General features: G+C 40.9%; 1 protein-coding gene across 8 annotated transcripts in view; it reads right to left on the bottom strand.

The window, feature by feature from the left end:
* ADD3 (adducin 3) overlaps window positions 1-25,717 on the bottom strand; it is a 126,498-nt gene extending 100,781 nt beyond the window's left edge. For 2 of the 8 annotated variants that reach the window (XM_047825303.1, XM_047825311.1), the window contains exon 1: window positions 23,313-23,617. The gene's annotated coding sequence lies outside the window, so the exon portion shown is untranslated. Of the gene's footprint in view, window positions 1-13,004; window positions 13,146-22,640; window positions 22,664-23,312; window positions 23,618-23,942; window positions 24,205-25,518 lie in introns of those variants that run through there. The other 6 variants (XM_047825305.1, XM_047825304.1, XM_047825309.1 and 3 more) reach the window with 6 other exon arrangements.
* Window positions 25,718-26,365: the final 648 nt, after the last annotated feature.

The following is a 26,365-nucleotide window of genomic DNA, read 5'->3' as shown; positions in this document are numbered from 1 at the left end:
TATTCTTTAAAAATTTTTTTTAATGTTTATTTTTTGAGAGAGTTGGAGAGAGACAGAGAGTGAGTGGGGGAGGGAGAGGGGCAGAGAGAGAGGAAGGCACAGAATCTGAAGCAGGCTCCAGGCTGAGCTGTCAGCACAGAGCCTGATGTGGGGCTCAAACTCACAAACTGTGAGATCATGACCCGAGCGGAAGTGGAGCATTTAGCCAACTGAACCACCCAGGCACCCCAACCCTTTTGTATTCTTAATCATTTGGTCTTCTCTCATTAGAGGACCCAAGGAATTTCAGGTAATTGAAGTTTCTACTAATCAATGTTTTATTCTCTACAGACCAAAATCTCAAGGATAAGTACCTATAGAAAGCTTTTAAAAATTTATCATTAACTTAAATATTGCATGGTTTTTATAAAAACTGATTTTAAATAAAAATATTGGCACCATTGACTATTTGCGACAACATGGACGGACCCAAGGGATATTATGCTAAGTGAAATAAGTCAGACTGAGAAATTCAATAACCATCATGATTCTACTTGGAAGTAGAATCTTAAAACAAACAAAAACCCACAAATTTTGTCACCATGAAACACAGCTAGTACCTAAGCAGTTTAAATCAACTTATTAAAACAATGAATTCCAGATTCTCCAGTAACTTCCTTGACTTTGTACCTATTCCTATTAAAATTGATTTAAAAATAGATTGAAGGACAGCTTTTATACCCACGGTAAAATCAAAAGCAATTATATTTTATTTAGACCCCAACCATAATAATGAATCTTTTTAGTTCCTCAGAAGGATGTATTATTGAAGGCCTTATTTTGAATAGACCAGGCTATCTTGGAAATTACCTTCTAAAACTGTTGTCATGAAACCAAATGTCAGAGCAAAACATGGAAAAGAAAATCAAAACAAATCTGATAAATTCCATTCAAAGTCCTTGGTATGATGTAACATAGATAAATGCATTCTTACAGGCTAAAAACTTTGATAAATGAGTTTAATCACAAAATTAGACTAAAACACTAACACTTCGAATAGGACAGATTTCTTCCTTCACTGTGTTATGTATTGGTTAGGATTTCAAATCCACTTTTGTTTAAGACTTAAGTGAAGTCGTTTTGATCTAAGGGTGAATTTGTTTATACTGAAGAATCTGCATCAGGATGTTGTCATCAGTATCTGTTGCTGTTGATAAGCACTCCGTAAGTTCAACCATTGAGGGTGCCGCTGGGGACTTATGGATAAGAACATATGGAAGAATGGCTATGACGTAATGGACACAGAAAGGTACACCTAAACTAAATTTGGACTATCTTTTGTCTCTCCTTGGTCTGAAATAGTGTAATTGATCTATCATTGGTTTGGAGTATTTCTTTACTGGCTAATCAAGAGACACTGTCCTGTATGTTATTGGTTGTAAAATATTATAAATTATAATTCCTGCAGGGAACCTGTGTTAAACTATTGGCAAAGACCATGTTAGTCTCTGAGCATAATTGCCTCAAACAAAACTCTGTGCCTCATGTAATGGCCCACTTAGTTGAAAATAATGGAAAATTGGGGGCATAAATCCTCTAATCTACTTTACTTAAACAAATGACCTAAAACTTTCCCTTTTCTTTGTAGTATGGAACTGTTTCTCATTTAAATGTGCTCTTTTCCAAAAGAAAAAAAAAATGTCAAGGCCGCTGAATACATCTAGTTTGAATTTCCAATATAATGTTCCTAAACATGTCAGAACCATTTACCATGCACATGACTGGCTTCAGGGGTGAGCAAACTAAAACTGGAACAATATACAGAAGATCAGCATAGTTTTTTTTCAAAATAACAAGAAAGTGCATGACACATTCCAGAGTTTTTAACTCCAAAAAAATTTTCCTAATTCAATGAAAGATTTAAAAAACAAAGACAGGCAGCAAGTATTTCTTGAAAAGCAGCTTCAAATCACTAAGAGACTGTGAGGTCTCTTATCCTGTCCAAACCCTGCTCTAGGGAAAATCAAGTGAAATTCTGGTAACTCCCTTACCCCAGAATTACATGAATGGGTTAAGATTGCTAGTAAAGTCATAAAGTAGAAAAGACACTGGACTGAGAGTCAGAAACACAGGTGTAAGTCTAGATCAGCCACGAGTAACATTATCTTGAACATGTCACTCCATTCAACCAGACCAGGTCCTTCACCCATAAAATAAGGTAGGGGTTTCCACAATTTTGAGTCTAGATTTCATCCCCCTCTTTACCCCAAATTCCTCCCCCCAACTTTAAAGTTTACAGAGAATTCCCACTTCCAATCATTAAAATGATAGAAAGTCTAAACGATTCACACAAAGGCAGAATTTTAGCATCCAAAGAGACTTGCAAACCTGGGAACTCCTACTTCTATTAGCGGGGAAACTTTCTTTTTATTGGGTCATGAAGGCAGAAGTCAGCTAGTACCACTCTGCAGATTTCCATCTATTCCATAATTATTAAACACTATCTCCAACCCACTAACATAGAACTTGCACCCAGGGGTACCTGGGTGGCTCAGTCAGTTGAGCGTCTGACTCTTGATTTGGACTCAGGTCATGATCTCGTGGTTCATGAGTGTGGCCCCGCTGTCAGTGCAGAGCCTGCTTGGGATTTTCTATCTCCCTCTCTCTCCCTGTCCCTCTGCTGCTCTCTTTCAAAATAAATGAAATTTAAAAATAAATAAAAAAAAAATTTGCACAGCTGAGGGGTATAATGAGGCTATGGTTCTTCATTTTAAAAATATGAATCAAAGGCTACAGGCTATGCGCCCCTTGTCTCAACTCCAGGGGCTTGAATGCCAATCATGACCTTTGCTGCATAAGACAGATCTGTATAGAGTTTCAAATTACAATCTCGACTGGGTATAAAAATAATAGATTTTGTATCACCTGAAACATTGATCTTGAAGTAACTTATTTTAAATGTTTATTTATTTTGAGAGCAAGAGAGTGTGCGTGTGTGGGGGCAGAGAGAGAAGGAGAGATAGAATCCCAAGCAGAGCCCGACACAGGGCTGGATGTTACAGTGAATCATGACCTGAGCCGAAAGCAAGACTTGGATGCTTAACCAACTAACCGAGACATCCAGGTGCCCCCAAACAATTTTTTTGATCTAAGAATATGGAGGAGGGATGGAGAATTATTGTTTAATGGGTACAGAGTTTCAAGGTTACAAGATGAAGCGTTCTAGAGATAGTGGTGACAGTTATATAAGATTACCATTAAACTACACATTTAAAAGTGGCTAAGATGGTAAATTTTATGTTGTATTTACCACATTAAAAAATACTGGAAGACACCAGACACCCAGGACTCCAGATGGCATCAGCTGTACTAGTGAAGAAGAAACTCGTGGATGTTAAAATAGGGAAGCTGGCAAGCTGGATACTGATGCAGAATTTCATCCCTAAAGGCACTGCTGGAGGGTTTCAAAGAGCTCACTACCAATATTACAAGTAAGTCAATGTGAAAAAAGAATTACTGGGCTTTCTATGGTGCTGGCAGCTTATGTGCTGTTCAACTATTGCCTTTCTTACAAGGAACTCTAACAAGAGTGGCTAAGTGAGTACCACTGAAGAGGGCCCAGTGTCGAGGGTGGCCTGGCACACCTGGAGGAATTCCATCATTGCTGAATCCTTTCACAGCCCAATTGAGAATATCCAATAAAAGATGGCTGGTACAAATTTAAATATATTGGAAATTTTAAAAAGAACTGCCCCCCCCAATATAAGACTATAAGTTATAGTATCTGCATAGAAATGACATTCTATTAAACAGCATTCAAAACAAAAAAAGAAACCACGTCTAGTAACTATAAGTTTAGAGTCAGGCAATCGCAAGGCTTGGGAGAAAATCTTATGACTTAATGGATGGCCAAAGGCAGTCAACAAAATAATGCCAACTACTAAAAATTAAAAGTTTTAGAAGAGATACAGTTACAGCTGGCATCATGGGGTAGATGTGCAAAGATGGTAAGGGCTGACCATTCCTGACCCCTTCTTTGCCCTCCCTAGTAAGGATGTTTTTCTATGGGAGCACTTCTCAAACAGAATGTGCTGTTAGCATGTATCATTTCATAAAGTTATTGGTAATTGCTTAAGTGAAACAGGAGTGACAGATGATTACAATTTCCAACTCCCACTTTCCATACCTCTGCTGTAAGTGGAGAGAAAGCTAGGAAAGGGCACTCTTAAAAAAGAGAATGGAGGGGCGCCTGGGTGGCTCAGTCGGTTAAGTGGCCGACTTCGGCTCAGGTCATGATCTCGCGGTCCGTGAGTTCGAGCCCCGTGTCGGGCTCTGTGCTGACAGCTCAGAGCCTGGAGCCTGTTTCAGATTCTGTGTCTCCCTCTCTCTGACCCTCTCCCGTTCATGCTGTCTCAAAAATGAATAAACGTTAAAAAAAAATAAAATAAAAAAAGAGAATGGATCTGGAAACTATACCCAGGAGAACAGCACGAGCTTTTCTCCAGGTTGTTCTAAGCCCAAGGCTCTATTTCTTACACAGCAATTAATCCAGTGGAAGGCAGGCAAAGTCTTAATTCAGGAATTTAAAAATAAACAATGAAAAATATCTCTGGAAGAATATACAAGAAAGAAAGAGGGCTGAACGGTTTGGGGTGGGGTGACAACTTTCTTCTCATTGTATACTCTTGTGCCTTTTGGATTTTGTTCCATGTGCTGAAGTTTCTTACTCCAAAGTTAATTTCAAATATTTAAAAATGAAAATGATTTTATAAAAATATGACTCGCAGTTTACCTTAGAAATGAAGTTAACAAATTCTTGCTTTTAAATAATCAGTGAGTGCTTTTTACGCTTTTGATTGTCAAACTTTTCACAGTATTTTTTTAAAAGTTTATTTATTTTGACAGGGCGCCTGGGTGGCGCAGTCGGTTAAGCGTCCGACTTCAGCCGAGTCACGATCTCGCGGTCTGTGAGTTCGAGCCCCGCGTCAGGCTCTGGGCTGATGGCTCAGAGCCTGGAGCCTGTTTCCGATTCTGTGTCTCCCTCTCTCTCTGCCCCTCCCCCGTTCATGCTCTCTCTCTGTCCCAAAAATAAATAAACGTTGAAAAAAAAAAGTTTATTTATTTTGAGACAGAGAGACAGAGCATGCACGTGCAAGTGGGGGAGGGGCAGAGAGAGAGAGAGAGAGAGAGAGAGAGAGAGAGAGAGGGAGGGAGGGGGGGGGGGAGGGAGGGAATGAGAATCCCAAGCAGGCTCTGCATTGTCTGTGCAGAGCCTGATGTGGGGCTCACACTCATGAACAATGAGATCACAACCTGAGCCAAAGTCGGATCCTTAACCAACTGAGCCACCCAGGTGCCCCAAATTTTCAGAGTAATTTATATGAAGTATTTTTAATTTTAAGAATTGCTTTTGAATAAGCTATTTTAATACTTAAAATTTTTTATTATTTTTTAAAAACTTTTTTTTTAACGTTTATTTATTTTTGAGACAGAGAGAGACAAAGCATGAATGGGGGAAGGGCAAAGAGAGAGGGAGACACAGAATCGGAAGCAGGCTCCAGGCTCTGAGCCATCAGCCCAGAGCCCCACGCGGGGCTCGAACTCACGGACCGCGAGATCGTGACCTGAGCTGAAGTCGGATGCTTAACCTACTGAGCCACCCAGGTGCCCCAATACTTAAAATTTTAAAGCACAAAAGCAAGTTTTATCCTGTAATATTTTAGAAGTCAGTTCTGTTAAATCTGGTATTTTCTTCCATCTATTTATAAAATAACTACATCCTAGTAGATCACCCTCTTTGTTACATGTCTTATTAGAGGGAGCTATAAACCAACAAAAATTACCAGCCATGCCTTTTAATAAGTAGGAAACATTAGGAGGAGACATATCTTATATTACTTGTTTCATTATAGAAATATGTAAAAACTCTCACTGGATTGGATTCTCTACTAAATTTACACCAAAAAAATTTATTTTGAATGTGCTTCTTTTGACATTTTCTAATTGTTTCCTATAAGAACTTACCATATGCTTACTTTTGAAAGCTTTTTTAAGTTTTATTTATTTTGAGGGGGGGGGGGGTGGAGAGAGAGAGAATCCAAAGCAGGCTCCATGCTGACAGTGTAGAGCCCAATGTGAGGCTTGAACTCACCAATTGTGAGATCATGACCCAAGCCAATAGGAGTTGGACACTTAACCAACTGAGCCACCCAGGTGCCCCACCACATGTTTACTTTTGAAGTTCTAAGACAAACCACTAAATGGTAGCAAGGGGGAAACCTCAAGATGGCACAATGACTTCCTGTAATGACAGCATGCAATACTCGATATTAAAATGCCCAATATCTTCAATTCTTTCTTTTTTATTATTCCACTATGCAAAAGTTTAAAATACAAAGCACAGCATAGGGAGGAAGTTTCATTTGGAAACAAAAAGAGTATTAAATCAAAATGAGGACTACTTAACCATTTCCAAAGGTACAAATGAAAACAAATCCAAAGACTGAACAATTGGGTAATAACTGACAAGCAGTGAAAATTAAGGAAAATTAAAAAGTAGTCAGGTTTTGGGGCACCTGGGTGGCTCAGCTGGTTAAGCATCAGACTTCACCTCAGGTCATGATCTCAGGGTTCATGAGTTCGAGCCCCGCGTCGGGCTCTGTGCTGACAGCTCAGAGCCTGGAGCCTGGTTTGGATTCTGTGTCTCCCCCTCTCCCTGTCCCTCCCCTGCTCAGGCTCTGTCTGTCTCTCAATAATAACCAAACGTTAAAAAAATTTTTTTTAAAAAGTACTCACGTTTCTAAAGTCTTTTATGTATGGTAAGAAAAAGATACATTTACAAATCTTCCTCATTTCTAGTAGTACAAGTCCATCTCCCTCTGTCATAAATCAGAATCGGAAATGGAGTAAAATGCAACATTTAAATTTCTACCCATGGTGATGGAATGTTCCTTCCACCTCTACATTATTTAGCAAGTTGTACAGATTTTTTGCCTCCAAAATGTCCCATTCCTCTCTTTCTAATCTCAAAGTCACTGCCTTACTTCATTTGCTCATCTCAAAATGCCTAACTTGTCTCTCTGCCAACACTTTCTCCATGACAACATTCTTCACACACCAATCTCGGACACATCTGATTATGCCTCTCATCAGCTAAAATAAGTGCCCTGGAATAAAATCTAAATTTCTTAAAATAGTACCAAAGGCCTTCATGATCTAATGCTCTCAACCTTACCTCTCCTGTTTCCTCGCCCATCACATTTATCCTACAGACCTACATGCTTTCCATCAACTTCTGTAATTCACCCTCCTCCAACATTTGGAAGATCCTATAAAATTCAACTCAAATGTCAACCTCCTTCGGGGTACCTGGGTGGCTCAGTCAGTTAAGCGTCCGACTTCGGCTCAGGTCATGATCTCACAGTCAGTGAGTTCGAGCCCCACATCGGGCTCTGTGCTGACAGCTCAGAGAGCCTGGAACCTGCTTCAGATTCTGTGTCTCCTCTCTCTGCCCCTTCCCCACTCACCCTCTGTCTCTCAAAGATGAATAAATATTAAAAAAAAAAAAATGTCAACCTCCTTCATGAATTGTTTCAGTGGGATAAACATTTCCCTTCCCTTTGCCCACCTGGACTTCCTTTACATTGCTGCCTTAACACAGCTCTCAGGCTAGTGTTGGAGTTAGTTACATAGGTGCCCATCTTCCCCACCACACTTCTTGTCCAGTTCATGTGTTGCCCTTAAAATGCTGAAAACTGGGGTGCCTGGGTAGCTCCAACCAGTTAAGCATCTGGCTCTTGACTTCAGCTCAGGTCACGATCTCACGGTTTGTGAGTTTGAGCCCCGCATCGGGCTCTGTGCTGACAGTGCAGCCTGCTTGGGATTTTCTCTCTCCCTCTCTCTCTGTCCCTCCTCCACTCATGTGCTTTCTTTCTCTCTCAAAATAAATAAACGTTAAAAAAAAAAATGCTGAAAACATCTCAAACCATTCAAGTAATAGGGACCTCTTTTGTCTAGAAGCTTTCATTCTAATAAAGGAATACATAAATATATATATATACATATGTATATATATTAGTATATATACATATATTATAAATATATATGTATATATGTATAATATATGTATATAGATTTATGTATTCCTTTATTAGAATTCCTACATTAGAATATGTATATATATATATATATATATATATTTCATAATAAAATTAGGGGGCAAATTTTATGGTATGTGAATTGTATCTTAATAAAAAAAATAACATTAGGGTAGTAAGTGGTATATGAAAGTTAAAGATAATCCTTTCATGTATTTCCTTAGCAGGCAATTCTTTGATGGTAATAATGTTTTTAAGAAGGTAAATATCATCAGGGCACCTGGTGGCTTAGTCAGTTAAGCACCTGACTTCAGCTCAGGTTATGATTCCACAGTATCTGAGTTTGAGCCCCACATCGGGCTCTGGGCTGACAGCTCAGAGCCTGGAGCTCGCTTCAAGATTCTCAGTCTCCCTCTCTGTCTCTTTCTCTCTCTATGCCTCTCCCCAACTTGTGCTCTCAATAAATAAATAAACACTAAAAAAAAAAAAAAAAAAAAAAAGTAAATATCATCTTGGTTTGGCTAAAAGAAAATTATTGGGACTTGAGTTCTCGATATTTTTAAATTATAGGTACAGAGAAAGAAGCCATCTTAATTAAGACCTAATAAACTTATTTATATACTGGTTTCTATTTTCTGAAACCCACAGAAATGATAACCTTAGAGCTTTCTTTTAAATATGTAGGCCATCTCCATGAAATTGGATATTTAAGGAAAAAAAAAAATTAGACTTATCTATGACTTGCCAAGGATAGGATCTCAGACTCCCTCCTGATGTCTACCTGAAAGATCTAAATACCTTAACTCTGACTCTCTAGGCGAAGCAAGCTAAACCAGGTTTAGTGTGGTAGTCATGCTTCATCAACTTTGGACTGGGAAAGCAGTTCCATTTTAGAAATAAGGTCCACATACGTTGTTTTAGTTGTTTTTGTGTACACATGTGCACACACTTTTTTTCCTTGTATCTTTTTAAAAAATTGAGATGTAATTCACATACCATAAAATTCAGTCTTTTAACTGTACAATTCTGTGGCTTTTAGTACATTCACAATGCCGTGCAACCATCAACTCTGTCTACTTCTAGAACTTTTTCATCATCCCACAGGGAAACCCAGTACCCATTAAGCAGGTCACTCCCTATTTCCCCCACCCCCAGCCCCTGGCAACCACTAATCTGCTTGCTGGATATGCCTACTCTGTGCATTTCACATGAACGGAACCAGACGATATGTTTAGCCTTTCATGTCTGGCTGCTTTCATTTCGCATAATGTTTTCAGGGTTCATCCAAGTTGTAGAATATATCAGTACTTCATTCCTTTCTATGACTGAATAGAATTCCATTGCATGGATATACATTTATCCATTAATCAGCTGATAGACATTTAGCTGTTTCCACTTTTAGGTTATTACAAATGCTGCTGCTATGAACAATAGTCTACAGGTTTTTTGTGTGAACACATGTTTTCACTTCCCTTGAGTATATACCTAGGAGTAGGACTGCTGTGTCATAATGGTAACTATATGTTACTATTTTTAACCTGAGGAATAGCCAAACTGTTCTATTTTACATTCACACACACATTTCAAAGGACAGTAACAACAGTTTCACATTTTGATTGAAACCAATTGTTCTAGGGGCACCTAGATGGCTCAGTTGGTTAAGCATCCGTAGTCAGCATTCTTGATTTCAACTCAGGTCATCTCATGGTTCATGAGTTCAAGCCCCACATCTGGCTCTGTGCTGACAATGAGGAGCCTACTTGGGATTCTCTCTCTCTTCCTCATTCTGCCCCTCCCCCAGTCACACTCTCTATCTCAAAAGAAATAAATAAACTTTAAAAAAGCACAAACTGTTCTATCACTAGAGAAAAAGATTTCCTTTGGGACCAAGTGTCTTTAGAAGTTAAAATAAATTCAAGGTTTTACACAACATATTAAATCCCTTTAAAACATAAAGATGTAAAGCAAGACATCAAACCCTTACTGCAACAAAGTTTATTCTAGTCATCAAAGAGATTAAATATGGAAATATTTAAAAGTGGAAGAGGAAAATAATGACAACCATCAAGTTTATATAATAAGCCAATAATTATATTTTCACTCATAGCAACTTCCTACTCAGTATCTCTAAAGTGGATGTTGAATAGACATTTCAAACTTATGTCTCAAACTGGACTCCTATTCCCTTTGCCTCCCAAATTTGTTCCTCCTGCAAACTTTTGCCTAGGCACCAAACCTTGGTCTCAAGTTTGACTCACATATATACCCCACATCCCAGTGGGCAAATCCCGTTGGCTATATCAGCCAGAAATATCCAAAATCCAATCACATCTCACCACCTTTACCAGGTACATCATTTCTCGCCAAGATTATTGCACCACTATGGTCTGGTGTCAAAACACAGCCAAAATAATCCTTGGAAACTCTGTGTCAGATCATGTCCTACCTCTTCGAAGTCATCCAACAGCTTCTCAAACCCATCCCTCATTCTGTTTCATCTATGCTAGATGCTCTTGGGCCTCAGGGCGTTTTCCCTCTGCCTGACACAATCGTCCCCTTTATATCACATACATGCTCCTTACCTTTTTCAAGTCTTTGCTCACATGCCACCTTCTCAATGAGTGCTTCACCTAGCCATTATTTACATTTGCCGTACACCCAAACAATCCCTTTATTTTCATTCCCAGTTCTGTATCTCTCCATAACATTTAAACCAATACAGCACACAAGTTACTTGTTTCTATTTACCTTCAGGAATATAAATTCCATTAGGACAGGAGAGTTCTTCTGTTCTACTTACTGAATTCCCAAGAACTTAGAGCAAGGCCTGGCATGTATTAAGTGCTCAATAAATATTTGCTAGATGAATAAATGAATAAAAGGAAACATAAAACTGCTCAGAAAAGAAGAACTAAGAACAGAAGTTGGAAATATTTATAAGGAACCAATATACCAAACATAGTAAAGATGGAATGGGAATAGAAAAATACTATTTTTAGAAAAATATGCCATTATGTTTCGACAGTTTGCTTTAGGAAAAAAATGCTATCCTTGTTCACTTCATTGTTTTTGACAAGGTTCTATCCGTTGTCCATTGCCAAAGGCCTTTAGTTTCTGTGGAACTAAAATAAACTTTGGGGGACCTGGAATGATAATGTCCTTTTCTCAACTGCCACATATACACAGAGCCAAGGACTTTCATGGTTTTGGCCTTCCATTAGACCTATGCCCAGGACTTTCACACAGTTCAATCATAGGTTTCTTGGCCACCTTCCAAGTAAAACCACTAATTGGTGACTTTACCTTCCTTGGAAATAAACTCACAGAATCTTCAAACTGGAATGGTTCTTAAGATGATCTATCCCAACCCCTCACATATTTTATAATTAAGAAAACTAAAGTGAAAAAGAAATAAAGTGACTTGCTCAAAATATCCTGAATACTTACACTAAGTAATTTTCAAAAAATAAGTGACAAGCATTACAAAATTTAAGAGAATTCAAACACTTGGAACAAATCCTCTAAAATTCAAAACTAGACTTTCTTAACAAAAACTAAGTAGAAATTATATTTCATAATATGAACAACTCTATCCATAGATTAGATTTAAAAGATACAACAGAGCCATCAACAGAATTACACTCCAGTATTTGGCAAAGTACATAATGGACAAATTCGGATTTTTTTTAAAAAGGCACATCTCTTCCCCAAAAGAGGCTTTTCTTATTCAGTGTTAGAAATGATGAGAATTTGGGGCACCTGGGTGGCTCAGTCAGTTAAGCATCCGACTTCAGCTCAGGTCATGGTCTCGGAGTTCATGGGTTTGAGCCCCACATCGGGCTCTGTGCTGATAGCTCCTGATAGCTCAGATTCTGTGTGTCCCTCTCTCTGTCCCTCCCCTGCTTGCTCTCTGTCTCACTCTCTCTTGAAAACAAACAAACATTAAAAAAGAAAAAAAAATTTTTAAATGATGAGAATTTAAAAAAATTTTTTTATTGTTTATTTATTTTTGAGAGAGAGAAAGAACGTGCATGTGTGCAGGGAAAGGCAGAGAGAGGGGGACAGAGGATCTGAAGCAGCCTCTGGGCCCCTTCTCTGTGCTGACAGCATAGAGCCTGATGAGGGGCTCAAACTCACAAACCATGAGATTATCACCTGAGCCGAAGTCGGACACTTAACCGACTGAGCCACCCAGGCACCCTGAAATGATGAGAAGTCTTCTTCCAAGTACCAATTTCCCTAAGCATTACTTCAAAATAGTAGTGTTAGGAGGTTTCTATGAACCAGTCATTTTCACATCAGGTTCACAAGAACCAGGTTTCACGTAAGGTTAACTTTCACCACCACTCTCTCCCTCTCATCCTGCAATACTCTAATATACCTCCTAGGGATGTGTGTCCTTGGCACTATTTCTGATAAGAGTATACTGTAGCCTTTATGTGCCTTGCAGTGGGAAGACATTGTGAACCACTATTATAAACGATCTCCCATCATACTAGAGAAAAAAAAAATATTTTCATGGACAGTAATTTTTTGCCAAAAATCCTTTCCATACCCTGCACCTAATGAAGTCCTATCCTGTCTTTCAAGGCCCACCCTTGTCCTCTGTGCTGGAGATTTTTTCTTTTTTTCTTTTTTTTTTTTTTTTTTCAACGTTTATTTATTTTTGGGACAGAGAGAGACAGAGCATGAACGGGGGAGGGGCAGAGAGAGAGGGAGACACAGAATCGGAAACAGGCTCCAGGCTCTGAGCCATCAGCCCAGAGCCCGACGCGGGGCTCGAACTCCCGGACTGCGAGATCGTGACCTGGCTGAAGTCGGACGCTCAACCGACTGCGCCACCCAGGCGCCCCTGGAGATTTTTTCTGACCACTCCATTTATGGGGCTCCTTTCTTGACCAGATGACCTATAGCCTTTGTTATCTGTACCTGTCATCCAGTATTTATCACACACGGGCAAGTAACATCTTTTGTGCTGTCATCTTAGTTGTTGCTGACCTTTCCTACATTTGACTGGAATGCAGAGTCAGAATCCAAGGAGTTATGGAATTGATGTTCCCATGGGGTTTTCTGAAAGGCAAAGCATAATTCTCTTACATACGAAAGGGAAGGTCGTCTTAAAGGAGTGACTGGGTTTAGAATACACAGCACAACCATCACTGAACTACAATTTTAGAAGCTTTTGGTTATACTAAAACAATGATTCCCAACCCGTTAAAGTAATCAAGATATTTTAAGGTCAAAATAGGTTTTAAAAGCCAAAACCACATTCAAAGAGTAGGTATTTCTCTTAATTGAGAAAATAATGCATTCAAAACTATTGGTACATATATTAGAGGTACGGTACTCAGAGCACACTTGGTGTGCACAACAAATTGTTCCCCCAAGATCTTGATTGGCACATGGTTGAGTTTTATTGTGCTGTGGACATGGGGTATTACTACAGTATTACTACCTAAAAATATTTAGAAGCAAAATACAGAAAGACAATTAACACATCCCTCCCCTCCCCTACAGCAACCCCCCCCGCCCCCCCCCGCCAAAATCCCAGCATAAAACCCTTCTGTAGCCCAACCCCTCCTCCCATGAAGTAGCATATTTTAAGCAACATGAAACAATTCACTGTTTCAAATTTTTCTTGTGGTTTTAAGTTAATAATATAGAGAAAGAATAAAGAAATGAATATTTTAGATAAACCAAATAGCAAATATTTGAAGGTCTATCTTACATACTTCCTGATCTTTCTGAAATTTCAATCCTATTTACCCATTTCATCACCCTTTTAAAAAACAAACAAAAAACTACCAATATTTTCCAGCAGAGGCATAAATACTATTCTGATCTTGGTTCAAGTCTTTGTGTAGTCACCAACAAGAACAAACTTAAATAAATGAGCAGTATAGCATCCTGTTTAAAGCAGTCAGCCCTGGACTCTGCCACTTATCAACGGTATGAACTTGGGCAAGTTACTTAACTAAATTCCAGATAATTTATGTAAAGTGCTTAATATAATCCTTGGCAGGTTTTAAGGGCTGAGAAAAATGGTTACTGATTAATTACATAGGATATATAACAGCAAAGATATTTTAATTTCAAAGCTTCCTTTCAATTCATATTGTCAAAGTTCCTTCTTGTCTGGCTTTGACAGGCCTATTCCAGGTATCATAATCCTATAACTGGCTTTGTGACCTCTAGCTCTACCCATGACTACTATCACTGACAGTCTCTGGAAGTTAGGACAAACTGGACAGAACAATCCAGGAGGCTCCTTGAGTACAGGAAAACAAAATCCACTCTGAAACAGTGAAATCACTCAAGCAGGAATAGTGCCTTAGAAATGGAGACAAAGTAAAAAGAAACGAAGACAAAAGGGCAAGAGAAAAAAATAACTGAAATATTCAAATACTCTTAGAACCCTTACCTCCAGATAAACAAGTGATTTCTCTGATTTTAGGCCCAAATTTTAAACAATATCATTGTTGTCTGCAGAAGCCATCAATAAGCAGAACTACTAATGAAATATGCCTCATTAAAATAATTTTCTTTACCACTTTTAATAATGATTTCATCATTCCTAGACTATTTTTTAATACAAAGTCTCAACAACTTTTTGAACTTTCTCCGTTCCCACACAATCCAACAAATGGTGAATTAGTTCTTCATCATGGGTTTAGGCCTCCTGCTGGAAAGTATAATTAAAATTAGGGAAGCAGCAATTCCACTTAGTACTAAGATCCTGTCGAATTCTTCAGTGAAGCTCAGTCTGGTTTCTTCAGTAGCCTGGAGAGTTCTGTAAGAAAAACTTGGGGCTGCTCAACGTGATGCTGGCCATTCAGTAGATGGCACTCTTCCCTTTGAGCCCAAATTAAACAAGCTCCAAGAAGCATGTTTTGTGACAGTCAGGTGTGATACAAAACAGGGTTTCTCTCTTCAAAGCACTTAATGATAGTCACAATCCCACCAGAAATGCATTCATCAAAAGCTGGTGGTCCAACTAGACACTTTTAAAGAGCCCAGAGAAATTCAGATTATATAACATCAAACACAATATAAAATCAACTAACTCAAGTGATTACCAAGTAATCAGCTTCTCAGAGCCTTCACTACATCAAGCAGATATACCGTTCTTATTCAGGTATAAAATGTTCCTTTCTGATTACTTTCTACTCTAGAGGTGACGGTCTTTCAGTGGCTAGTGACCAAATCATTGTCCCTCTAGTATTTTATTAGAGTATTTAATAATATTTTAGAAAACTATGATTTTTATCATTATCAACATTCACTAAGACCAATAAAAGATGTATTTCTTTCATATTACTTTCAACGTTTTGGTTAAAAATAACTTTCGATACCAACTTAAAAAGAAATAGCCGAATACAAAATTACTGTAGATTTAGTTTTGCAAAAAGGTGTTTCAACAGTATGGGTTTATGATTCATTAATAATATGTATCTTATTTTAATGCATAATGGTTTCCAACTATTACCTGACAAGGTTTCTCACACTTCTGTTTGAGATCTTTTTTTGAAACTTAAAAAACTGACAGTTGGGGAGAGCAATGGAAGGAAATTCCTGTTAGCGCACTCTAGCTGAAAGCCAAGCTTTTAAGGGATCAGATACGAATCACCTTGAAAATTCCACCTTTCTCTAGGTGAGGTAAAACTCAGTCCCAGCAATAAAAGTCAGAGGAAGGCAAGGTAAAACAAAACAAAACAGCAACACAGCAACAACAACAACAACACAGTTTAAAAGTTAAAGTGAGAAAAAAAAAGTTGGGGGAGTGGGACAAACAACAAGACCAGTACATCAACTCCATTGCCAATCTTTTCCACTTTCCACTCTTATCTGTGCTGCTCATCCTATGCACTTAAGGCCATTCACAACTCCACTTGAGCTGTGACCATCACCCTTCCCCAACCACTTCCTTAGATAGTAAGAAACACTGCCCTGATAGAATCTTTTCATGTACTAATAAGACAAATGAGATTAGAAGTGACAATGCAGCTGACAGTTGCTGGCTCTACTTTCTGAAGGATTAAAAATAGAGTGTTCTTAAAGAGTCCCTGGAAAGGACTTGATCCCAAAATACATTTCTTCAGACACTCCAAGTAAGCCTAATTATCTTCTCCATGAGGATACGGAGTAAATCCCCCCCCCCTTTTTTTTTTTGCTATGGCATTTAGTCATTCCAGCAGATCAAAAGATGACAGCATGAGAATATTGTATGGTAAAAGGAAGAAGGAAATGCTATCCTTGTACAAGATAGCTGAGCCATTGTGGAAGAACGTCACAGAAACATTGCTGATGGTGACAAATTAAAGGCACACACCAACTCCCAAGATACTGAAAAACTCAGCACTTCTCCAACCTGATTGCTTTTTCTACATTGCTGGAATTCCAGCTCCCCTAGGAGGCAACCAACAACAGCCAGGAGCTTAATTAAACAGACTCCTGAATTCATACCTTTCCTTTTCCAAAGAGGTAAGGGGATAAGGGAGTAAAAAAAAAAAAAAAATATATATATATATATATATATATTAGAATAAATTTAAAGGAGTATGAAAAATAGCACAAAGTAACAATTTCATGTATGTTAACTGGAGTTAGAGTTCCATCTTATTTAATGAATCACTTGCCTTAATGTCTACTTGTCTTAATGCACCTTGTGAGCACCAGAAGTTGTTTTTTTTTTTTAATTTTTTTTTTAAGTTTATTTACTTTTGACAGAGACAGAGTGTGAGCATGAGCTGGGGAGAGGCAGAGAGAGAGAGAGGGAGACACAGAATCGCAAGCAGGCTCCAGGCTCCAAGCTGTCAGCACAGAGCCTGGCGCAGGGCTTGAACTCACGAACTGTGAGATCATGACCTGGGCCAAAGTCGGACGCTTCACCGACTGAGCCAACCAGGCGCCCCCACCAGAAGTTTTATTAATATATACAGTGCACTTCTTGAGACATTGGTTTTAAGAACATTATGTCATTTGTCCTTAAGCTTCCAAAAAGTGTTCTTACCCTTGGCTGGCTAGTTGTAAGAAATTTTTATCCTGTGGAAACCATGTGTGCGTACTGCATTAAAAGGGAGTTTCATCATCCCAGGTTCAAATTGTAGCCTTGTCTGAGGAGGTAGCAATCTTAAATGCTAGCTAATGTACCGCCTATACACCAGTATCCTCAGGCACAGTTTCGGACAATTTGAAACAAATAGTTCCAAAGTTCATCTTATACCTGGGAGTTACAATTAAGCTTTAACTAATGCCAACTTTTAAAAACAAGTAAGTATAAAGTATATGGTGGCAACGGGGTTCGGTTTTACATCAGATAAAAGCTCAATTTACATCTAAACTCATTAGCAGATGTAACTATATGTCAAAGCCTAGACATCTTTTACAACAACAGTTCAGCTTTGGCATAGTTAGAAAACAGACTATACTATCTTCCTAAGAAGGAAATCTACAGTAAACTTTTTAATGTCGAAGATGGGTTTCATTCATTTTATAAAATGGTGATCATGGTACCACTTTTTGGGTTATGCTAGATAACATTGAAAGCCACATTCATTCTTTAAGGTTTCTAGGATACTCATTAAATTGCTCTTTCAGTATAGTAAGTAATGTCCTAGAAACCTGAGATTATTAATGCAGCTTTTCAAAGGTATCCAACAAAAATTAGTTTAAGGAAACAAGAGACTGATTCTCGTTATCTGTACTATCATCTAAGGCTTCAGAGTAAGTTAAACAGTACCATCTCAACATCCAAATAGGTTTTCAACTGTGCAATTTTGAACTGCATTTTGAAACTTGTCCAGATATAAAAGATTAAAATACACGTGACATAAAGAGGTCACAAAGAGCTCACAAACCTTTTTTTCCTCCAACACTTAATTTTAATTAACACAAAATTAATTTTCAGTTAAAATTGTCCAATGCATACCGTTGACACTCAGATTATGTATTGCATGAATTCCAGGTGAATAATTTTTTAACTTTACATGAAAGGAAGAATATCCCCCAAGTAGGATGGTTACACACATGTGTGTACATAGCCAGTGACAGCAAGACGAAAAAAATAATTAAACTCATCTAGTTATTATATACAAGGAATAACCGACATGTTTTCTTTCAAGTCAACGAAAGACTTCTAACCTGTATGATATGGAGGATTCTCAATACATACAACCCATTACAGTAAAAATTTCAGATTGTCTTGGCTTTTGGCCAAGAAAGCTTAGTCACTTGCAGAACCTGAAAGACCTCATAATAATCTCATCTATAAATATGCTGGAGGGGCACCTGGGTAGCTCAGTTGGTGAAACGTCCAACTCTTGATTTCGGTTCAGGTCATGATCTCACAGTTCATGGGTTTGAGCCCTGCATAAGGGCTCAGAGCTGACAGTGTGGAGGTTACTGGAGATTCTCTCGCACTCTCTCTCTGCCCCTCCCCCATGCATGCGTGAGCTCACTCTCACTGTTCTAAATACACTTAAAAAATAAGTGGACTGGAATGGACCCCAAGATCAAATGATAAACCATTAACACAGAAGACATGAAAGAAAGTATTAGGGCACTCATTTTGAACCTCGATATGACAGTCTACAGCTCCTCAATTTTAAATAAGGTGTCTGTTTAAAAGAATAGGGCTCTAATTAGACATTTAAGACTTTTTTTCTATTCCAACTCTACATATTTAGTATTTCCAAAGGATTTGGAAACAACCCTGAACATTAATTCTAGCCAAAAAATGTAGTGCTTATTTAGATGAGAAACAGTAACCTGTATCTTCAATATAGCTTGAGCTTCCTTAATTCAACATATGCTTGTTTTAAAACAATTTTTCCTGGGGCACCTGGGTGCCTCAGTTGGTTGAGGGTCCAACTTTGGCTCAGGTCATGATCTCACAGTTTGTGAGTGTGAGCCCCCCATCGGGCTCTGTGCTGACAGCTCAGAGCCTGGAGCCTGCTTCAGATTCTGTGTTTCCCTCTCTCTGCCCCTTCCCTGTTCATGCTCTATCTCCGTCTCTCAAAAAATGAATAAACATTAAAAAAATTTTTTTCCCTAACTTTATGTTTCACTAAACTATCAAAAAAAGGACTTTTCAGTTCTCTACAGTAATTCCTTTTTTTTTTTTTTTTAAGTAGGTTCCAAGCCCAGCATGGAGCCCAATGTGGTACTTGAACTCACAACCCTGAAATCAAGAGTCCAACATGCAACTGACTGAGCCACGCAGGTGCCCCTACACTAATACTTCTAAACATTACTTAAAACAGCTCCTAATTTGGGTTATGGTTTATGTGCCTGACCTCTCAACTACACTGGTGAAGCAGCAACACACAATTCCTTGAGGAATGTGACAAAGTATAAGCCACAAGTTATATCTTACAGCTAATTTTAGAAGGCATCTGAGGGGATATTTAGAACAAATTTAAGTTAAAATCCATCTTAGGTTGGTATGCTGTTGATAGTCAGAAGACCAGGCCTACTGATTTAGATACTGATTAGAACCAGAATCTCTCCAAGGGGAACTAGTGCCTCTTGGGGCTGGTAGGGTCCAACAACACCTAGTAAGTTTAAAAAAAAAAAAAAAAAAAGAGGAGAGAGAGACACTTTAATATCTTTAGTAATTAAAAAGATAACATACTCTAGCTCAAATCCCAGCATCCTAGCTAAACATACATTGTATGAATCAAAAGAATCCTCTTCCAAAGTCAAGAGGTGATTCTACTTAATGCAGATTAATCACCACTCTTCGTATTTAAAAACCTGGTGGTATTAACACACCAAGTTGTAGCTAAACAAGCACAGGCGCAGCTGTAGTCTTGGGAACACCGCGAAGACCTTTCAATGATTTGTAACTACCATTGCAACTATAATAGCAAGGCTCACTCCAGAGTCACACTCTGGGTTCAGAACCAGCCTGTAGCGCCTAGTAACTATACTCCTTGGACAAAATACTTAAACTTTCTATGTCTCTTTAGTCACTGGGTTGTCATGAGGAATAAGTAAAACCTATAAAACTGGTGCAGAGGTAGAGGAAATAAATATTAGTAGCTACAAGTATTTGCTGAGTCTTCACTTGCTAGGTAGCGTAATAGAACCACCAGGAAAGAGTCATTTTCTATACTAACGATGGTAAACACATAAAGCACTGAGAACCATACTATATTCTAAACACTTTACATAACACCACTCGGTTAAGGTTCTGATTATCATTCCTTAACACTCTACAAACTGAATTTGTTCACAGATGGGTTTCTATGCTTTTTATAGGATTTCTTCCCTCAATACAAATGCTTCTTACACCCTGATGGCACGCATAAGTGCTGCCCAGTACTGCTAACCACCTGCTTTGCAACAGAACAGATTAAACAGCTAACAACCTATATAGGCTCAGGTGTAACCAAAACAGACGTGATACACCTACTTTAGGAAACCTCACAACTGCACAAGTGGGGCCTTACCTTGAGTCTAAACTTTAGGATTGCGTGTGGGAGCTGAAGCTATGTGCTCTTAGTCTCAAAGACATTCTGGTTTTACAAACACCAAATCCTCATTTTAAACATCACTGAGTGGAGCTCATGTTATTCCCAGTACAACATTATTGAAAAAAGGGGGCCAGAAATAGCAAAGTTACAATATAATTTTCTCATTTTTAGAATGTAAACCTATCTTGAAAATACAATCCTTCTAGCATGAAAATAAATATTTCCCAGGTGTTTTATGATCACCTGTCATGTCAGATGTTTACCAACATTTCCTGTTATCATACATGTAAAAAGCTATAACATATTGAATGTCCCAAAAAACAACAATCTCAAGAATTCTTAAATAATCTTTAACATTCAGGGCACCTGGGTAGCTCAGTAGGTTAAGCATCTGACTTTGGCTGAGGTCGTAATCCCAGTTTGTGGGTTTGGGCCCCACATCAAGCTCTCTGTTGTCAGCACAGAGCCTACTTCTGGTCCTCCAACTCCCTCACTCTGTCTGCCCCTCCCCTGCTTGTGTGCTCCCGCGCATGTGCGCTATCTCTCTCTCTCAAAAATAAACAAACATTATGGGGTGTCTGGGTAGCTCAGTTGGTTCAATGTCTGACTTTGGCTCATGATCTCCTCGTCTGGGGTTCAAGCCCCATGTCAGGCTCTGTGCTGACAGTTCAGAGCCTGGAGCCTGCTTTGGATTCTGTGGTCTCCCTCTCTCTCTGCCCTTCCACCACACTCTCTCTCTCAAAAATAAACATTTTTTAAAAGTTTCAAAACTAAATAAACATTAAAAAAATTACATTTAACATTCAAAATTGATACACCACTTTTTCTTTAAAAACTATTACCAACATGCCAGTATTTGAGGTTGATTTTAAGAGTGAACTCTTCAGGGGAACCTGGGTGGCCCAGTGGGCTAAGCATCTGACTTTGGCTCAGGTCATGATCTCATGGTTCTTGACTTCAAGCCTCATGTCCGGGTCTGTGCAGACAGCTCAGAGCCTGGAGCCTGCTTCAGATTCCGTATCTCCCTCTCTCTCTCTGCCCCTCCCCTGCTCACACTCTGTCTCTTTGTCTCTCTCTCTCAAGCTCTCTCAAAAATAAACACCTTGGGGCGCCTGGGTGGCGCAGTCGGTTAAGCGTCCGACTTCAGCCAGGTCACGATCTCGCGGTCCGTGAGTTCGAGCCCCGCGTCGGGCTCTGGGCTGATGGCTCGGAGCCTGGAGCCTGTTTCTGATTCTGTGTCTCCCTCTCTCTCTGCCCCTCCCCCATTCATGCTCTGTCTCTCTCTGTCCCAAAAATAAATAAACGTTGAAAAAAAAAATTTAAAAAAAAAAATAATAAAATAAAAAAAATAAATAAAAAAATAAACACCTTAAAAAAAAAAGTGAACTCTTTGAAAAGTTGAAGCATTAAATGTAGTGGCTTTTTTTTTTTTTTTGGCCCTCCCTGTCCAAAATTAATCCACTCAACTTAAGCAAAAGGAGTTAGAAGGCAATTACAATGCAATCAAGATTTAGAGACAAAAAAACTTTACACATATGCTCCCGAAGTTTAAACTTAACCGTATAAATGTGTGGGGACCATACCTTAATCACACAAATTTTTAACAAACATCTTATTTTAACGACAGATTACACTGCACTCTTAGTCTCTTCAACAATACCCTCTTTAGAAGTCTTCTGAAGTCCAAATTAGGATACACCAGGCATGATGCAGAGGCACTTCATTCCAGAAAAGCAACCACTTCACACTGCTAAATCTAACATGTTGTATAATTTAACATAATCACGGACACACGTTTATGTAGCTGGTTCCAACCCCAGAATCTTATCAACTCGCTCACCAAACTCAACTCGCTCATATAATCCCAACTCAAAACCTCCTGGCTAAGTGAAATTCCGTTTTTCTCCTTACCACTACAGTGGTCGATTGCAACAGCACATGTGCCAAAGAAATGAGTTGTTTTACTACGCTCCCATTTTAAGCGGGCACCTACTTGCAATTAAATCTCTGCAACAAAAAAGTTCACCTGAGGCCATTCTTGCCAATTTAATGGAGGCCTAGTTTCTTCTACCTGTCTCTGTGGTCTTACCTCAGCTTATAGGATACTTCCAAAGAGGCTGGACGTGCCCCAAACACCAGCAAAGCGGACCCACTGCCAACTCTGCTTGTCACCCCAGGCAGGAAGCACAACCTAACGTGTGAGCGTTTGTAGGGCTGTGTGTGCGCGCCGGAGGATGGGGACGCGCGGATCACAGGAGAAAGGTAGTTGAATACTTCCAACTTGTAACAGAAGTTTTTTCAATGAGGAAAACAAACCAACATTCCTTCCCTTACCTCCCTCCACCTTTTCCAAGTGCAGCAACCTCCCACCCTCCGGGAGCGCACCTTCAGGGCTAAGGTTCCCGAATCACTGACGCTTCAACTAGCTCACAATTTTCAGAACGCCTCACCCTCTCCAGGGAAACCAGAGGGCGCCCTAGAATCGGGCCCACCCCGCGACGCCCCAAGGCCCTCCCCCGCAAATCTATTCCCCTCGCACCAGCCCAAGGCTCCCATTTCGGCCCCCGGGCGGGGGCAGAGAGAGATTCACCTGAGGCCGCAGGAACATCCAATAGGAAGTCCCATCGGCCCCACAAGCCGCGCCGCTCCAGCCCCCGCGAGACCCCCTGGAAGGGTCCCGCAGCCCAGCCCGCGCGGGCGCCCGCCGTCCCCGCCGGGAGGAGGGGCTCAACGACGGCGCCTTCTCTTCTCTCAGGATTACCTCGCAGCTCGCTTCGCGCAGCGGGCTTTGTGCTTTCCTTCCTCCTTCTCCGCGGCCGCCGGGACTGCAGCGGCCGCTCGATCCGCCGCCGCCGCCTCTTAAGCGCCGCGAGGCTCCAGAGGGGAGGGCAGAAGGGGAGGGGGCGTGAGAAGGGAGGGACCTGGGCGCCAAGCCCTCTGCAGCAGGAAGCGGCGACACCTGGGTCGCGATGCCTTTGGCTCTCGCTCACAGTTTTTAAAAAAATAATTTAACCCCCCTTCCTTCCCCTCCCGCCACTCGCCCTGGCGACCGTTACCGGCGGGCCGCTCGCGCTCTGGCGGGACTGGCCAAGCGCCCCCGGTACGTCCTCTGACCACGCCCCCTAAGCCCCGCCCTTAGGCCCCCAAGCGCCCCTGGCTCCGCCCCCCAAAGGCTCGCCCCGCAGCCCCCAAACGCCCCTGGTCCCGCCCCTTGGGCCCCCGAGCGTCCTAGCCCCGCCCCTCGGAATCACAGGATGTTCTGGGCCCCGCCTCCTTAGGGCCCCGCCCCTCGCGGCCCCTAGGGCCCCTCTCGAGCCTTGGCTCCGCCCGCTGCGGCCCCCTCCCCGCCCTCTAGCACCACATCTGTGCAGCCGCCGCCGCCAGGACCTACCGGGCGGCTGGGCCTCTCGGAGGGCCTGGCGCTAGGCGGCTGCTTGGCACCTCTTCAACGTCCTCCTTTGGTTTATGCAGTTCCGATCCGTGGCGTCCCCTGAGGGTCGGAGGGGGAAACGACCCCGATACGGAAACCCGAGTACCAGGAGGAGGAGAGGCACCTCAGAAATGTTGCCCGCCCTAACCTGAGCGATCCCTCCCCGTCCCAAGGCTGAACCGCCGCTTTCTGTCAACCTCTGCCGCCTTCTCTGGCTGCTGGGTGTTGAGAGGGAGGCCACTGCTGAGGTTCGACCTCCGCACGCCCCCCATAGGAGGGGCCTAGATTTTCTCAGCATGCTTGCCTATTGGGCGCTTCCTGCCCCCCCCCCCCCCCCCCCGCCAACGTCCACAGAGGGGCAGGGCCGGGGTTCTCTCAATCCTGCTCCTCTTGGACCAGTGGAGGGTCTTCACCCCTACTCTGGCCCCTGGCCTTGTGACCTTATAAGAGCTGACATCATGGAGGGGAAACGTCGAGGGAGGCAGCGCCAGCCTTGAAAATGAATTCGGGGCTGGGTAAACTTTTGCAACGTGCAGTAGCAGGGATGTGGATCCATCCACAGGTGACACTGAGCCCCCCAACCCCATCGCCCAGACACGTTTCTCACCCTAAGCTATTCTCGAGACAGACCTCCCAGGAATGTGTATCTTTTTCTGCCACCTACGACTGGCACATCCCTCCCTCACACGTGTCCTCCACGGGCACGAATCCACTCACAAGCACACCCCTCCAAGCGCCATTCTGGTTATTCATGGTCCCTTGAGTCAACCCCACCCTACCAAGCAGAACAAACTTCATTCCCCACCCTTATCTCCCTTGGTTTCCAAGGCACTGGCGACAGTCCACTTCATTTCCTTCCTCCTCTGCAGACTCTTCTCTTCCCCCTCAAATACTTCATGCCATCCCCCTCATCTTTATCCCCTCCCTCTTCCCTAAAAATGTGCTAATTAAAATGTAGTTTCCTCTTCCCACATATGAAGTGTGGAAAATGAATCTTGTGTTGGCACAAACTGTGATTCATTTATCCTCATTTTCTCTCTCCACTGGACTAAGGCTATAGAAATTTCAGTCTACCACCATCTCCCATCTGCTCAAAATCTAACCATGCCTTATGATTTTTAAATACCCCTAAAGGATCATGGGGAAGGCTTCCTAACTTTGGGGAGAAAATATTTAGAAAACGCTCAGCCTGTCATTTTATTTGGCATTTAAAAATATCTGCAGTATTTGAGAGAGAGATTGGGAGTGGCTGGATGTTTTCTCGCATTTATAAAGCAAAAAATGAAAAGCTTTTGCATGCATCAAGGTTAGCCTTTTAATAAACAGCAAAAAAAAAAAAGTATGTTAACAGCACTTATCAGACAATAGTCTCCAGTATATACAGCATTTGCCAGTCACAAATCTAGACACCCCCCCTCCCCCCGCAAAGGAAGACAAATTAACATAATCCATTTCAAGCATGTCTGATGAGCAATCTTTTCCAGGATCATTCCCTTTCCCACAGTTTCTGGACAGAACGGATAAAAGATCGGCTCACCTGCTGAAGATGCAAGGCTTTCTTGCGTCCAGGGTAGTAGACGTGTGCGTCTTCTGTTCTGTAGGTGTGGATTCTGCAGTGCTGCACAGAAACCCACTGCAGCCACAGACCGGCAGCGGCAGCGGCAGTGGCGGCAGCGGCGGCGGCGGCGGCGGCAGCAGCAGCAGCAGCAGCTTCTCCCAATGCTGAGTAGTAAAGTGTGTGACTTAGCAGAGACTCCCCAGATACCATTAGGCGCTTACTTATAAAAGAGGAGGCGGAATCTTTCTTAAAGGAATGGGTTTTGTTTCTCCTCTCTACTATTGCTTCATAAGAAGCAGAAGCAGGGACTTTTTGGGACTGAGTAAAGCAGTGCAGCTGTGGGAGGTCAAGGTTAAAATTAACTGGACTGATTTAGTATGAATCAATGAATTGCTGGAAGCATACATTAGTTTTAAAGAGCTCTAGTAACTTCAAACATCGGGGTCCATGGCAAAAATAAAGTGGTGTGCCTGAAAACTGGTTAGTATTTTGTGCCAATATTTAATTTACAATCATTGCGCTAAAATGATAACCGAATAAAAGGAAGTTACTAGCATTTAACACAAGTATGCCGAAAAGAATAATAAAATGAAACTCATTTATGTGACTGGGAGCAATGGAGTCAAGCCTTCTAACACTTATAAGGATACCTGGAATTTCAGTGAATGTTGATATTAGAAAACATATTATTGACAGATTTCAGTGTGTATTCATGTTCTAAAAAAATCACAGTATTATTTATAAAAATACTGAAAAATGTATCTAAAATAATTCTGGACCATAATAGCAAAGCACTGTTATTTCAGTGGCAATTCAAAAGTCAGCA

The sequence above is a fragment of the Prionailurus viverrinus genome, chromosome D2 (genome assembly GCF_022837055.1).
Source record: "Prionailurus viverrinus isolate Anna chromosome D2, UM_Priviv_1.0, whole genome shotgun sequence".
In the NCBI taxonomy this organism is placed as follows: Eukaryota; Metazoa; Chordata; class Mammalia; order Carnivora; family Felidae; genus Prionailurus; species Prionailurus viverrinus.
This window is presented reverse-complemented; position numbering and strand designations above follow the sequence as displayed.